At 33.6% G+C, this 14882-nt stretch overlaps 1 protein-coding gene across 2 annotated transcripts in view; it reads right to left on the bottom strand.

Annotated features, from left to right (window-relative positions):
- TBC1D5 (TBC1 domain family member 5) overlaps positions 1–14882 on the bottom strand; it is a 549135-nt gene that overhangs the window by 497509 nt on the left and 36744 nt on the right. For both annotated transcript variants that reach the window (XM_047100344.1, XM_047100345.1), the window contains exon 2: positions 6218–6277. The gene's annotated coding sequence lies outside the window, so the exon portion shown is untranslated. The remainder of the gene's footprint in view (positions 1–6217; positions 6278–14882) is intronic.

Below are 14882 nucleotides of genomic sequence, written 5' to 3'. Positions count from 1 at the left end.
TCTCTCTCTCACTCTCTCTCTCTCCAAATAAATAAACTTAAAAAAAAAAAGATAGTTAAAAAAAATACAATAGATAGAGGCTGTATCTTCCTAAAAGAGAAAATAGTAAATAGAGCAAGTAAGGAAATGTAACATAAAAAGTTACAGAGAAGTTATATAATAAACTACTAGAGATAATATCAGAGTACTACCGAAGACTAGGCAACATAAAAATAAACAATTTTTAAATATAATTTTAACTCATTATAATTATTCTAAAAAATGAAATTTTAATATTTAGGATGGCAATCATGAAATATCTTTATATAATTCATATTAACTAATAAAATTCAATGAGATCCATTAATTTAAAATTTAGTTTGTTGTTACAAAAACCTTAAATATCTTCTTACATATTTGCAATCAGTATTCTTGAGCCTCCAGTAAACTGCATTACTGAACTGAAAACTTTACAACTAAATTTCTAGTTAGAAATGCTATATATATTTTTTTTAAATGCTATATATAAATCAGGATGTGGAAAGAATGTGTGAAGTAAATTACATAGAATTTTAAGAGGATTTCTTTATTCTACTTAAGCCTCCCCACACAAACTTCCCCCAAAGTATCAGATCTTTCATGTAACTAATCTTATAAAAAGTTGTATCATTACACACGAAAGCATTATTGCTTTATCTTTAAAGATAATTTAAGCAAGCACCCACTCAAAAGTTATGTGGTACTCAGGACAATCTTCTGTAGTCTGAGACGGTCCCATGCACTATAGGATACATAGCATCCCTGATCCACATCCATTAAATGCCAGAAACACTCCCACAATCATTGTGACAAACAAAAACATCTCTACTAATTTCCAAAATTTCTCTTCTGAAGGAGCACCACTCTTCCTTCTAAATCATTATTCTGGAAGAATCATAGAAAAGAGCATACTGCAGTAGGAAAAACAACTTTAAAAAAATGTTCCAAAAACAAAAAGAAACACTTTTATCAATTATACTAAAAACTGTAACCTGCCAATTTTATCCTCTTCCAAATATCCTTTCTGTGACCTATATTTTTTGATGTTGTGTAAACAGAATGACTTAAACAGATTTGATAACCAACCTGGATCATATGTATATCCTCTTTATATAATTTTTAATACAAAGTTTTTCTATAATCTTTTTAATATTCCAACTTTTACTTAACCAAATTAAAGTCACAAATATGATATAATCAATAAACTGTACACGTATAGGCATGCCATCCTTCTATAACTACATTTGTGTGGATTTTACTTTCTGTTTCTGTTTTTGTTGTTGCTATGTTGTTTGGGGTTCACAGTTTCACGGAGCAACATCAACACCAAGACACTGCATTCATAATATTCAGTATTAAAGACTCATATCAGTATTATTTGGTGCCCCAAGAAATCCTTACAAAGAGTCCCCTTTTTTATTTTGCAAACTTTAGATTTAATAAGGTTCCATTTAATTAGTCCAGGATTCAAATATACATTCATGCCAAATTTAGCAACCGCATGGGAGGTTAGGGAGAAAGGTATTTGAAACATTTCCACGGGAACAACCTTGGGTTGCTCTCTTAAAATATCAGTGCAGGGACCCACACTACTTCACATGCTATCCACAAAACGGACGAGGTGTGAAAGAAATTTTGTGTTCAACGTGACCTTTGGCTGTACTTTCACTTGTCACAATTATAAAGGAGCTTCTCTCAGAGCCAACACAGAAGTTATATTATTACTCTTAGAACTACAGTAGTATTTTACAAAGTACTTTATACTGTGGCAAACTCAAGGCAGAATATAAGGAAGCTCCTCCTTTGTTACGAGGCATAATAGGCTTTTCTGAATGAAAAGGGTTCTAATATTATACATATGAATGAGTAAGAATTATTGCACAAGAATTTTTTTTTAACTATATATTCAAACACAAATATGCCAGTGTGGTTACCTGGTTCAACTTAACAAATCATCTATAAATGCAAATAAACTGGAACTTTTAATAATCTAGTTATGACTTTAATAATGTAATATGCCATTTTAGATAAATATCTGTCAATAGGGAATTAAAAAGAAAACTACTAAAAACCACCCTTTTCTAGAGATTCCTATTTTCCTATACAACATTTCACTAAGGAAAAAAACAGTGGTTTTCAAAGATATTTTGGCCAAACTGCCAACATATCAATATATATGACATGTAACATGGTGGGGCTTTTTTTTTTGGGGGGGGGGGAGGCGGCCGGGAACCATTGGATCATCAAACATAAAATTATAAATTCTGAAGGTGTTAACAAATAGAATTCATTTTCAGTACAACGTTAAATATGCCACCAATTAAAAGATTTACAAGGCAAAATGATCACAGAATATCCTGTAATGTATGACATCAAGAGAACCTTTAGAACTCTCTACTATACCATGAGCAACTTTGCTATCCTCATCTTTCTGTTCCCAACAGCAACACCTCTTTACTTTCACCTTGAAAATAGGCTCCATAAGCTGTGAAACATCATCAGTCACACTTTATAAAAGTCATAGCCACAAACTGCTGTGTAAAGCTAACAAAAACATAAATACTAGCAAAAGAAGTTTTATCATAAAATCAAACATTTTTAAAGATAGTGTATGTGAATTAAGATTCCTGTTAAATATATGTTATATAAGGCTATTAGGAATTACTCAATAGGCATGTGAGATATTACTACCACACTAGTACTGGCGTGTCCTAAATTGGAAGATAAATTATATGGTCATCCTAGCTATTACAGTATTTCATATTAACTAACTCATAGGTTTGGGGCATTTTATGATGTCATATTAATTATTTATTTGAAAACCCTAACTTAAAACTTTGAGTGATTCACACAGTACCCTGCTGTTCATACAAATGCAGCTACTTAGGGCACTCATACCAACATCACCCAAACTCTACTGCTATCTAACTCTAGCTCATCTGCTTTCTGATGTTCTTTGTGTGCTTCAGACCCAAGGTGAGAAAGACTGCCCTTTGTTTTCAGGTAGCAAATAGAGTTAGAAAGATCCTGTTCTCTTAGTCTCACACCAAATTGACAACATTTTTCCTTTCTCCTGGAGGCTCTGTAGAATCTTTTAAATAATTACATTTAAGTGTTTAAAATCACAATTGGTTATTTTCTCATTCTTTTTATGTACGTGTTAAAATGCTTAACTGTATATAAAACACTATATTTAGAGTTAATTTAATAGTACGTTTGTGGTCATTCTTATAAAAGCTTACACATCAGACTCTTAATCATTCTTTCAACAATATATATGTATCTAACCCTGACAATACCATTTTTTTAATAAAGAAATCCAATTTGACCTAAGAGAGCCCTGGAAATGGCCTTGGGCTTAAAATCAAAAAGATCTGAGTGTTGGACATCTACAAGGTAAACCATACAATCTCCCTGAGGCACAAATTCTTCTTTACATAATTCTGGTCCACTATACAGGATTACAAGAAGAATCAAATCAGAAAATTCAAGAAGCTCAAGTTCTTCCTCCTGTTTAAAAAAGATGTCCAAGTGTTCTCAGAGCCCGGAGCCTGCTTTGGATTCTGTGTCTCCCTCTCCCTCTGCCCCTCCCCTGCTCACATGTGCTCGCACGTGCACACTCTCTCTCTCAAAAATAAGTAAACATTAAAAAAATTTTTTTTAAATAAAAAAGATGTCCAAGTGTAACACAAAATGAATATACTTAGCAAGTTAGACCTATCAGAGATAAATGACTACATTCTCAAAAACAAGTCCAAAAAAAAAAAAACAAAAAAACAACACGCCACAAAAAAACCTGCTTAATACCAACTATACAAGCAAACTGTAATGGGCTAAGAAAGACCCTGAAGAGTCAGACTCAGTGAGTCCTAATCCCAGCACCAACACTTATTGCCAGGTAGGTGGCAATGAGCAAGTTACTTGACACCTCCAAGTCTCTGTTTCCTCATTCATAAAATGAAGACAATAACTGTACTTATCTCACTGTGAAAAACAAAAAATCCATGTAAAAGATATAAGCACCGTACCTGCACATAAGTGCTCAATAAATGCTAGCTATTATTATGACAATCTCCATTAATGTCTCCTTCTAAAACCAAATCCTAAAAAATTATTTTGATGTCAGGAGAAAACTTCCCATGTGTGTGCACACACATGTTTATTTTCCAATGAAGACCACTTGGTAACACAGCTAATACTCCACAAATAAGTATTAACAGTGTGGCTGGGAATATTGTCATGACAACTCACATAGTAGATCTTATTCAACATTGGAGAAGGTGGCTTCCTTCTTCAAAAGAAGTCCACAGTGGTATACTGAAGTGCATTTTGAAATAAAATTCCTTATCTGACAGTGTCTGTGGTTGTTCATCTCCAAAACAGAAGTCACGGATATGTATGATACGCACATTTTTTAAAAATTTTTTTAAATGTTTATTTATTTCTGAGACAGAGAGAGACAGAGCATGAGTGGGGGAGGGGCAGAGAGAGACAGAGACACAGAATCCGAAGCGGGCTCCAGGCTCCGAGCTGTCAGCACAGAGCCCGACGCGGGGCTCAAACTCACAAACCTTGAGATTGTGACCTGAGCCGAAGTCGGTCGCTCAACCGACTGAGCCACCCAGGTGCCTCACATTTTTAAATCCATGTATAGAAATCAAATGAAACCACTTCCTTTAAGACAAGTATATGAAGATACTAAGGCAATATTCCAATTAAACATTCATATACTCAATATTTCAAAATAAGAAATTCTAACTTGAATTGTACAATGCTGCCTCTCTCTGAAATGTTAAAATTGTGAAGTACACAGTAGTTCACTACAAGCAAACACAGAAGACCTAGTTCTGCACACAACACTGTTTTACCCAAACAACTACTTAACCTATTCATTAAACCTATTCAATAAGAGAGCCCTAATAACTGCACTACCTTATGAAATAGAATCAGACAAAAGAAGAAATACCTTATCTGGTTAAAAATAGAAACTTTACAAAAGAGAATTATTAGCTCAAGTCAGAGAAATTATAGCTTGCATTTATAAAGGCCCTTGTCCATTTTAGTTCATTAAAATAAAGTGGTATAAAACTTTCCATTAAGAGATATGATATGAAATAAATATGTCATTATGACTGATATAAAAATCTATACCAACATCATGCGGTTTGCCAAATACGCATATAATGATAACTTAAAAAAAACAAAGGCTTCATCAGTCAAATTTATATCTCAGGGATCCAAATGTAAGTTGGACTTCATTTCTCTGAACTTTCCTAAAAATATCCCAGTAGTAAAATAGATTTGCCACTAAAATAAAATAAGACTCTATTCATGATTCTAAAGCAAGTAAGAAATGCAGACCTGTCCTTTAGAGATACAAAGGATAATGTGGACTGAGGTTTACATGTTCAATCTCAGTTTACATACTATAGGCTATATCATTAATTTGTAAGTGACTCTACAATGAGTATGTACACAACACATAAACATTCTATCATCAGTAACCCTAAACAGGTAAATTTAGAGCTAAACAAAGCATAACTGGAATTTCATCTCTACCATAAATTACTTTAAAAAAAAGAAAGAAAGAAAAACCCATGGCCATTGCAATGAATACACTTTTGCCTTAGAGCTAATACTTTAATTTTAAAGAACCGCAAAGAAAAAAATCAAAACTAGTCAGTAACAATGCAGCCTCTAAAAGCAATAAACTCAAAATTAAGTTATAAATAATTTAAAGCATGTCATGAAGATGTATTAATAATTCATCAGATAAATAATTTACTAAATAATCAAATAAATAAATAATGAAATACATAAATAAATCAGCAAATAAATAATTCTGCAAAATAACCTAAACAATAAGTCACCCAAACAAATCACAAGCCTACAAAACTACAATGATTTTCTGGATTCTGATAGTTTTAAATAAGCAAATGTACATAAACTAGATCAATCCTTGTTAGAATTAGAAATATTTTTCAATGGTATTGGTAAAATCCTCATCTCAATACATAAAAACACATTTTCAATTTTTAAAAGACTACATTGGATTAGTTCTTATAAATTATTAATAAGATTATAATATATCCTGCTCTATATTTTACATATAATATCTTTGCCTAACATATTTTCCCCTGAAACAACTGGATACTTAAAATATTCTTAACTTACATTTGTTTTTCAAAGCAATACTTACAGTATAATGGCGCTGTCTTTCTGATAATTTTCCTGTCTTCTCAAAGTCTTTGCAAATTTTCTGCAGAGGTAGAACAATAAGAATAAGCTTAATTATTACAGATAAGATTTCATCACTGATGAACAAGGTTTTATAATTCTACAAAGTAGCAATGAGAAGTGGACATTTGTTGTAAACTGTGCAAAGTTTTTAGAAGTCTTTAGTGGACCAAGTACATGCTGACAGAGGCTAGCTTCCTCTATTGGAGCTGACACACCAGCTGTCACAATTGGCAGGATTTCAGATATGAGGACAAAAACTTTGAAGGACAATGTGATTGGCTATCCTCAATTTGAGAAGCTCAAAGTCGTTGAAAGAATACAGGAGATCACTTAACTACTACATTTGAATATAGTGACAATCTAATTAGAGCACCACAAATAGTCAAAACACAACTGACCTCATAAATGAGTTTTCGCTGAACATTTAAAGTTTTTGTCTACCCACGGTAATAATACTCTTGAAGTCCATAAATAGTAGATCCCAAACTATGATAGCCTTGCCCACAGAAATAAGAACTCTGAAATGGGTTTTCTATACATTCCAAAGAATAAACTCAAACAAGATAGCACAACATTTAAAATTAACCAAAGTTTTTTATATAATGTATCTCAATCAACTATCAAAACAACCTTTCAGTTGGGTAATATTTTACCTATTCACAGTTAAGGAAACTGAAGCTCAGTAAAACTATTATACTGCCTATGCCCCCAAGTGGAAGGGAAGATTCTCTCTCTACACAACTCCTTGAACTAAAGACCCCTTAAATCTGACCCCCACCTAAAAAAAATACAGCAAATCCTAAAACATCACAAATTGGTTAGAGCAGGGGTTCTCAACGGGAGAACAATGTGCCTCCCAAGGAACATTGGCAATGTTTGGATACATTTTTGGTGGTCACGACTGGTATTACTGGCATCTAATGGGTAGAGATCAGGGATGCTGCTAATAAAAATTTACAAGGCACAGAAGAGACACCCCCCCCCAAGAATTATCTGGCCTAAAATGTTAATAGTGCTGATGAGAAACCTTAGGTTAGAGTAAAATGATTTTTAGCAGTGTATGGTTTTCCTCTTACAGTACATATTCGGTTCAGAGATGTAAAGTTGTTTGTTATGTGTATAACATTGTATATAGTGGAATACCTTGGGAAAAAAAATTTATATCCTTCAAAGAATAAATAGATATATGGGAACTCTGTAGTTTCTGCTCAGTTTTTCTGTAAAACTGAAACTGCTCAAAAAAAAAGTTTATTGGGGCACCTGGGTGGCTCAGTCGGTTGAGTGTCTGACTGTATTTCGGCTCAGGTCATGATCTCAGTTTGTGAGTTCGAGCCCTGCATCTGGCTCTGTGTGGACAGCATGGAGCCTGCTTGGGATTCTCTCTCTCCCTCTCTTTCTCTCTGCCCCTCCTCTGCTCACGTTCTCTGTCTCAAAATAAACAAACACACAAAAAAACCGTCACTCTCTCCCTATGCCCCTCTCCCTTACTCGTGCTCTTAAAAAAAAAAAAAAAAGTTTTTTAACTTTTTAAATGTAATTTATTTCACTAAATTTATGAATACTTTATTAGAATCAATACTAAAAAAAGTCTACAGTAATAATTTTTTTTTAATTTTTCATTTATCAAAATTTTTCCAATAATGTTAATATGAGAACATTAAAAGTCACATTTATGAGCTGACTTTGTCAAAGTGACTAGCCAATATATTTAATAATATTAAAAATCATAGGACAATTATACAATACAGTATATAATCTGCAACTGTTTGTGGTTGATTTTTTTGGCTACTTTTGTTTTGGGTTTTGGGGGTTTTCTGTTTGTTTTTGTGTAAACGCTACCTCCAGTGTTTTCTGAAACCGTATGTGCAATAATTATTAAAAGCACTTGAGAACAAAATCCAATAATACTGTCATCAAAAAAATCCAGAAATTATGTATCATTTTAAGTATTCTCCTTTCAATATCAATTAATCTCTCTCCAGTCTTCAAGTAGACTTTTGTTCACAACATAGATCTAGAATCTACCATGATACAATGCATGTTTTCTTATATTTGACCTACTGTCTACATAGAGTATTAAACAATGTTATCCCTTATCTGGTAGGATTAGGTCACACCCTTCCCAAGCCAAAAAAAAAAAATGTATTCAAGTAATAATAATATAATGACTTTTTTAAACAAGAGGAAAAATAGGAAGAGAATTTTCCCCCATATAAATGTCCAGAAATAGACATCAAAAGCTGATGTGACAGCTCCAAATATTGGGGATCAAGTTCCTTCCATCTTTTTGCTCTACCACATGTTGTTTCTATTCCAAGTTGCCTCACACTCCAAGAGGACTATGGGCACTCTAGCTAATACTAATAGATCCACATTGCAGGCAGCAGAAAGAAGGAAAGGGAAAAAATGCCCACCCTGCTCCCTTCTAACTCTCATGCTTTATTTCAGCTTACAGCTTATAAACCATAGCTTTGTCTTTTGGCCACGCCTAACCATTTGGGAGGATAGGAAATGTAGTCTCCAACATTGGTAACAATGCCCAGCTATAATACTGGTATTCTTCTTACTAAGGAAGACAGGTAAAATGAATTTTGCAGGAGAAATTGTAAGACACAGACTACAGTGGAGGTTACGACTCTTCAAAGAAAATGAGAGATGCACTCTAAATTTCTCATTAGCATGGTTCACTGCAAATTATAGGTGCACGTATATACGTGTGTATGTGTAAAAGAAAACCTAAATGTTTAACATTACGTAAATGTTGACAATGAGATACCACCTCACACCAGTCAGAATGGCTAAAATTAACAACTCAGGCAATGACAGATGTTGGTGAGGATGCAGATAAAGAGGAACCCTTTTGCACTGCTGATGGGAATGCAAACTGGTGCAGCCACTCTGGAAAACAGTATGGAGGTTTCACAAAAAATTAAAAATAGAACTACCCTCCGACTCAGCAATTGCACTACTAGGTATTTATCCAAAGGATACAGGTGTGCTGTTTCGAAGGGGCACATGCACCCCAATGTTTATAGCAGTGTGCTATCCATCGACAGATGAATGGATAAAGAAGATGTGGTGTATATATATAATATATATAAATTTTATATAAATATATAAAATTATATATAAAAAATAATAAAATATTTTATATATATAATATATATTATATAAATATATATATTACTACTCAGCAATAAAAAAGAATGAAATCTTACCATATGCAACAACATGGATGGAACTAGAGTGTATTATGCTAAGCAAAATTAGAGAAAGACAAATATCATATGACTCAATCATATGTGGAATTTAAGATAAAAAACAGATGAGCATAAGGGAAGAGAAGCAAAAATAATATAAAAACAGGGAGGGGGACAAAACATAAGAGACTCTTACATATAGAAAACAAACTGAGGGTTGCTGGAGGGGTTGTGGGTAGGGGCATGGGCTAAATGGGCAAGGGGCATTAAGAAGGATCCTTGTTGGAACGAGCACACTGGGTGTTATACGTAGGGCATGAATCACTGGATTCTACTCCTGAAATCATTATTGCACTATATGCTAAGTAACCTGGATGTAAATTAAAAAAAAAACAAATAAATAAAATAAAATAAAAATGCTAAGTAAATGTTGAAATTAACTTAGGGATAATCTCAGAACAGAATGCTATGTGGTCACTAAATATGACACTTTAGAATTTTACTGATATGGAAAAGTGTTCATAATATTAAATGAAGAACATGCTATAAAACATTTCATATAAAATAATCTCTATTTTCAGGGCACCTGGGTGGCTCAGGTCATGATCTCACAGCTGATGAGTTTGAGCCCCACATCAGGCTCTGTGCTGACAGCTCAGAGCCTGGAGTCTGCTTTGGATTCTGTGTCCCTTTCTCACTCTGCCCCTCCCTTGCTCATACTGTCTCTCTCTCTCTCTCTCAAGAATAAATAAAAAACAGTAAAAAATATTTTTAAAAAATAATAATCTCATTCTATATCAACATAGATACATACTAACACATACATATATGTATGCACAGTATATATTTATACTCATACATAGTACATCATGCATCTGTATCTAGAGAGAGGCTGAGACCATGTAAAATTCATGAGAATGGAATTAATCTAAATGGTAACAGTGGTTTAAGCTTTGGGAAACATAACTAATTTTCATTTTTCTACAATGAACACATACTATACTTATAATTATTTTTCATGAAGATTTTGGCCTAGCTGAGGAAAAGCACCTTATAAAAGTATTTAGATTCAAAATTCGATTTATACTTTTACTTACAATATGCTGATAATAAAAAAAAAAGTGGGGCGAAATCTATAACTGAGCTGTATGTTTCCCATCTGGGGCAAAACTTGTAGGTTTCTCTTTGGTTGGGAGTAAGAAGCTAACCTATCTGGGCCCCATTTGTTTTCAACTTACAAACATTCACATATCACATTTGTCAGCTTTATTCAAGTCACTCCTAGCCAGATGCTACATCCATCATTCTTAACAATTTACTCCGACACATTGATTACTTTGTTCATATCACTCTGTAGAACTAATCATTCATACTTCAAACTTCTACAAATCCTACCATCTTCTATATTTCTGAATTTTTTCTATTCTACTGTACATTTTTCTGGGTACTTATATATTGCATACATCTAAAAGAAATTATATCCTTCTTGTATCTTTACAACTATCTTGCATCGCCTTGAATCTTCCAGAGCTATTACTAGGTATACATACCATTGTTACATTGGAATTAACTCTATTTGTAAGTCTCATAATTTGGGATGCCTGGAAGTTCTGCACACTTTCTAGAGTGATTCAATTTCCTAAGCCCCCACTACTACCATATAAAACTAGAAAAAATGGAAAAAGGCAAGCAATTGATATATTTAAAACTACTAACATGTATATTGGATTGACCAAAACAGCAAACAAATATATCGTCCCCACGCTCTAGAACTTGGGGGAAATAAGACAAACACACACAGGCACACACACAGAGCAGGGAGGAAGAGAAAGAAATTCAGAGACAAATGTATAATCCAGACAATATGTACTACCAAAAATCCAAACGGTAAAAATCACAGGCACAGATAATCAGACAAGGCTCCTCAAATGAGACCAAATTAATATAGGGCTAAAACAGCGGGTCTCAAACATGGGAGACGTCATCCCCTACAAAGCACATGTGGCAATGTCTGGAAACTCTTTCATTTATCAAAAATGGAAGGTATTATTTGCATCTAATGGGCAGAGGCCAGGGATGCTAACATCCTACAATGCACAGGATAGCCCCCACAGAAATGAATTATTCAGCCCAAAATGTCAACACTGCTAGAGGAAGCAGTTGGAGTCAAAATAAGAGATAGCATTTAAGCAGGATGGAATGACATGAGTAAAAGAATGATAGCTACAATATACGATGTCTTTAATAAACCAGAATATGACTAGTGAAAGAATGGGGGGGGGGACGAGATTAGAAAACATAACTAGGCATAGACTGTGATGGGCCCACACAATAAGTCTGACAGACCAAGGAGATAAAGAAAAATGCCTATTATAATAACAAAAACATAAGACAGCTGAGGCGCAAAATAGCAACATACTTGATAAGAGACAAAATTGTAGATAGATGTAGACACTGATTTCCAGAAGTATGGCAGACTAGATTATCTTGATACTGTTATATATCACTTTTTAAAGTTAGTAGAAAAATCTATTTTAATGAATTGCTTAGCTAGCAAGAAAGTACAGTATTCACCTAAGCTATAAACAAAATAAACGTAGAATAAGCAAACCCAGAAAATAGCTTTTATCTTGATAGTAGGTGTCGCACTGCAGAAACTGGGCTTACATCCTGATGGCTCCACAGGCTCAGGAGACAGACTCTAAAAGTCTATCAAAAGGAAACCCTACATAAAGCTGTTACTCTGAAGGGCTATACCCTCATGTTAATAGCACCACAAAGATCTCCCTCCTGTTACCCTTTACAGTCATACCCACCCTTGGCCCCCACCATCCCTAACCCCTGGCAACCTCTAATCTCTCTGATCATCTCTAATTCTGTTATTGCAAGAATGTTTTATCAATTCTCTTGACACTGTAACCACAAAGTATAACCTTCACAAAGGTTCTCAGGATACACTCATGCTACTTGTAAAACCCAATAAACCTCCTATGACAATGTTATTTAAAGTACTCTTAAATTGTTAGTACCCCGAGGCATCTGGGGGAAGAAGCATAGGCAAATTATTGGTAAAAGAAAGTAACTTCAATCCAGGCCTCAAAGAATCCACCAACTTTCAAAAACAACTCTACTCAAATTTTTAAAAAAGTCACAAAACATACAAGGAAACTAGACACAATGAATGAATCAACACAAACAAAAGACAGCAGGATTAGACTACAGATTCTTCAATTATTGAAAAGATTATACAATAAGGATGTTCCAAGCAATAGAAAAGCTTAAAATACATGTACGAGTTAAATAAATCCTCAAGAAATAAAAAACACAGGTTTTAATTTAGGGTAAAGTTAAATAGTAGACTCAATACAAATAAAGAATCACAAAGACTTTTAAAACCTATGTAAAAATTCAGTTCAGAGAGACAAAGAAAGAAAATATGTAAGAGCAACTAAGAAAAACAAAGAATAGAGTAAGAAGGCCTAACAAAATAATTCTGAAACCATCTGTGATGAAGAACCATTTTTCAAATTTTTAATCCACTGCAGACAAAAGCTATAAAATGTAATAAAAGTAAATTTGTTTTTTTAAAAATCTTGTACTTAGATATCATAGTAATAATCAAGTTGTTATTAAAAGTTTCTGAATGGTTACTCTGAATTTTTGTCCTTAATTCATCACAGACCAATGAAATCAGTTTGCAGACCAACACTGACCTGAAAATCACATTTGAAGTAGCAATGCTCTGAAACACAAACAGATGAAGATTAGAAAAGAATTTAAAAGAGAAAAGAGTAGAGGTAACACTGGAACAGATAATGGTTGAAAATTTCCCAACCTAAGTGAAGACACAGTTGGACAATCTAAGATGCAAGAAAAAAACAGATAATAAACATAATAAACAGGTAAACATGCGGTTAACTCGTTATCAGTGCAAAGGCTACAGCCACCACAATAACTGCAACACAATTCCAGACTTGCATTTTCTATCATTGTTTTTAAAAAACTAACGACTTGGCTAGACGTGCTCTAGTAGAGACAAATCGTCTCCGTAAAGAAAGTTATTGAGACCAGGTTTTAACAGCTAATGATTTCCTTTCCCACTGGAAACATTCTGGCCATACTTTCACTAAACACTAAACTCTGTCCATGCTGCCACTCACGCTAAATTGTGTTTGGTTTATTTAGAGCTATTTTTAATGTAACAAAAAAACACAAAACAACAATAAATATTCTTGTATCTTTAGAGTCTGAAAATATTTTCAATTATACTGAAATGAACAGGATTCCAATTTCCATTACCTGTCTGTTTCAATGTGAGGTGAGCTACAAAATACTTCAGCATACTTTACCTATCGAATCCTCTAAGCACAACAGATTCTTTTATTTCTAAACACAGTTCATTTAAAAGACACTGCTCAGACATCTAGCAGAAATCAAATGGAAATTCAAACCTACCTGAAAAAAAGAAATTATACCTCCTGAGGAAGAAGCATAACTACTATTTGTGTAAGTGTTTGGTCATGTTTTCAAATGCTTGACACACATCTAATTGAAGTATCCCAATAAACTGATGGGATCCTGGTTTCACAGAACAGATATAATAAAGGCTAAAAGCTTAGAAAGTCAAAAAACATGTTGAACGGCATCAAAAAACACACAAGAAAAGACATGTAAATTAAATGTAACAATATAAGGAGAAAAAGATACCCAAAATCTAACCAATGGCTACTTCTTCGCATCATACCCCATCACATGCAATTGAAAGGACAATCACTAGGCACACGTAGCAAATAAACTAAATGAAGTGATATACTAACCTATTTGATTCTGTATCATGAAATTCAAACAATTTATCAAGATTTTTAAAAATTTCACTGCTTATTGAATCTTAAAGTTCTTATGGTGCTACATCTAAGGATATGGGAAAAAATTTTAATAGAAAACTGGGCTAAGCAGTTAAAACATCCATCAGGTAAAAGTGAGTAAAGGCTGAGAAAGGCAGAAACTGTCAGACCATTTCAAAAACCTCAGCGGTAAGGTCCTTAAATAAAATTTTTTTCCAAACTATTCCATAGGTATACAGATTCAAAGTTAATGCCTGAGCAGATGAAAGATACCAAACACCTTAACTTTGTGGTTTAGAATAAAGATGGATTTAAGCTGGAAATTTATGATGAATTTTTTATGATGAATTTTTTAATGCATTATTTCAACCAGACACAATAGTCAGACCGTAAGAATATTTGGCCTTATAATTTAAAATTCTGACAACCCACCCCAAGTTTAACTAATCACCAATCCATTCCAATACAAAGAAAAATGAAATACTCCGTGGTGCCTTTTGAGTTTTTATTCAAACTTATAATTAAATTTGTGTGTATTCTTCTCAGCTTCTTCAAGTCTTCTTGGTGGAGAGAAAAAGGC

Source organism: Lynx rufus, unplaced genomic scaffold, assembly GCF_022079265.1.
Source record: "Lynx rufus isolate CCGP_SWC_20201006 ecotype Redwood Valley unplaced genomic scaffold, mLynRuf1.p SCAF_5, whole genome shotgun sequence".
NCBI lineage: Eukaryota > Metazoa > Chordata > Mammalia > Carnivora > Felidae > Lynx > Lynx rufus.
The sequence above is the reverse complement of the archived record's forward strand: the minus strand, read 5'-3'. Positions and strand labels throughout refer to the sequence as shown.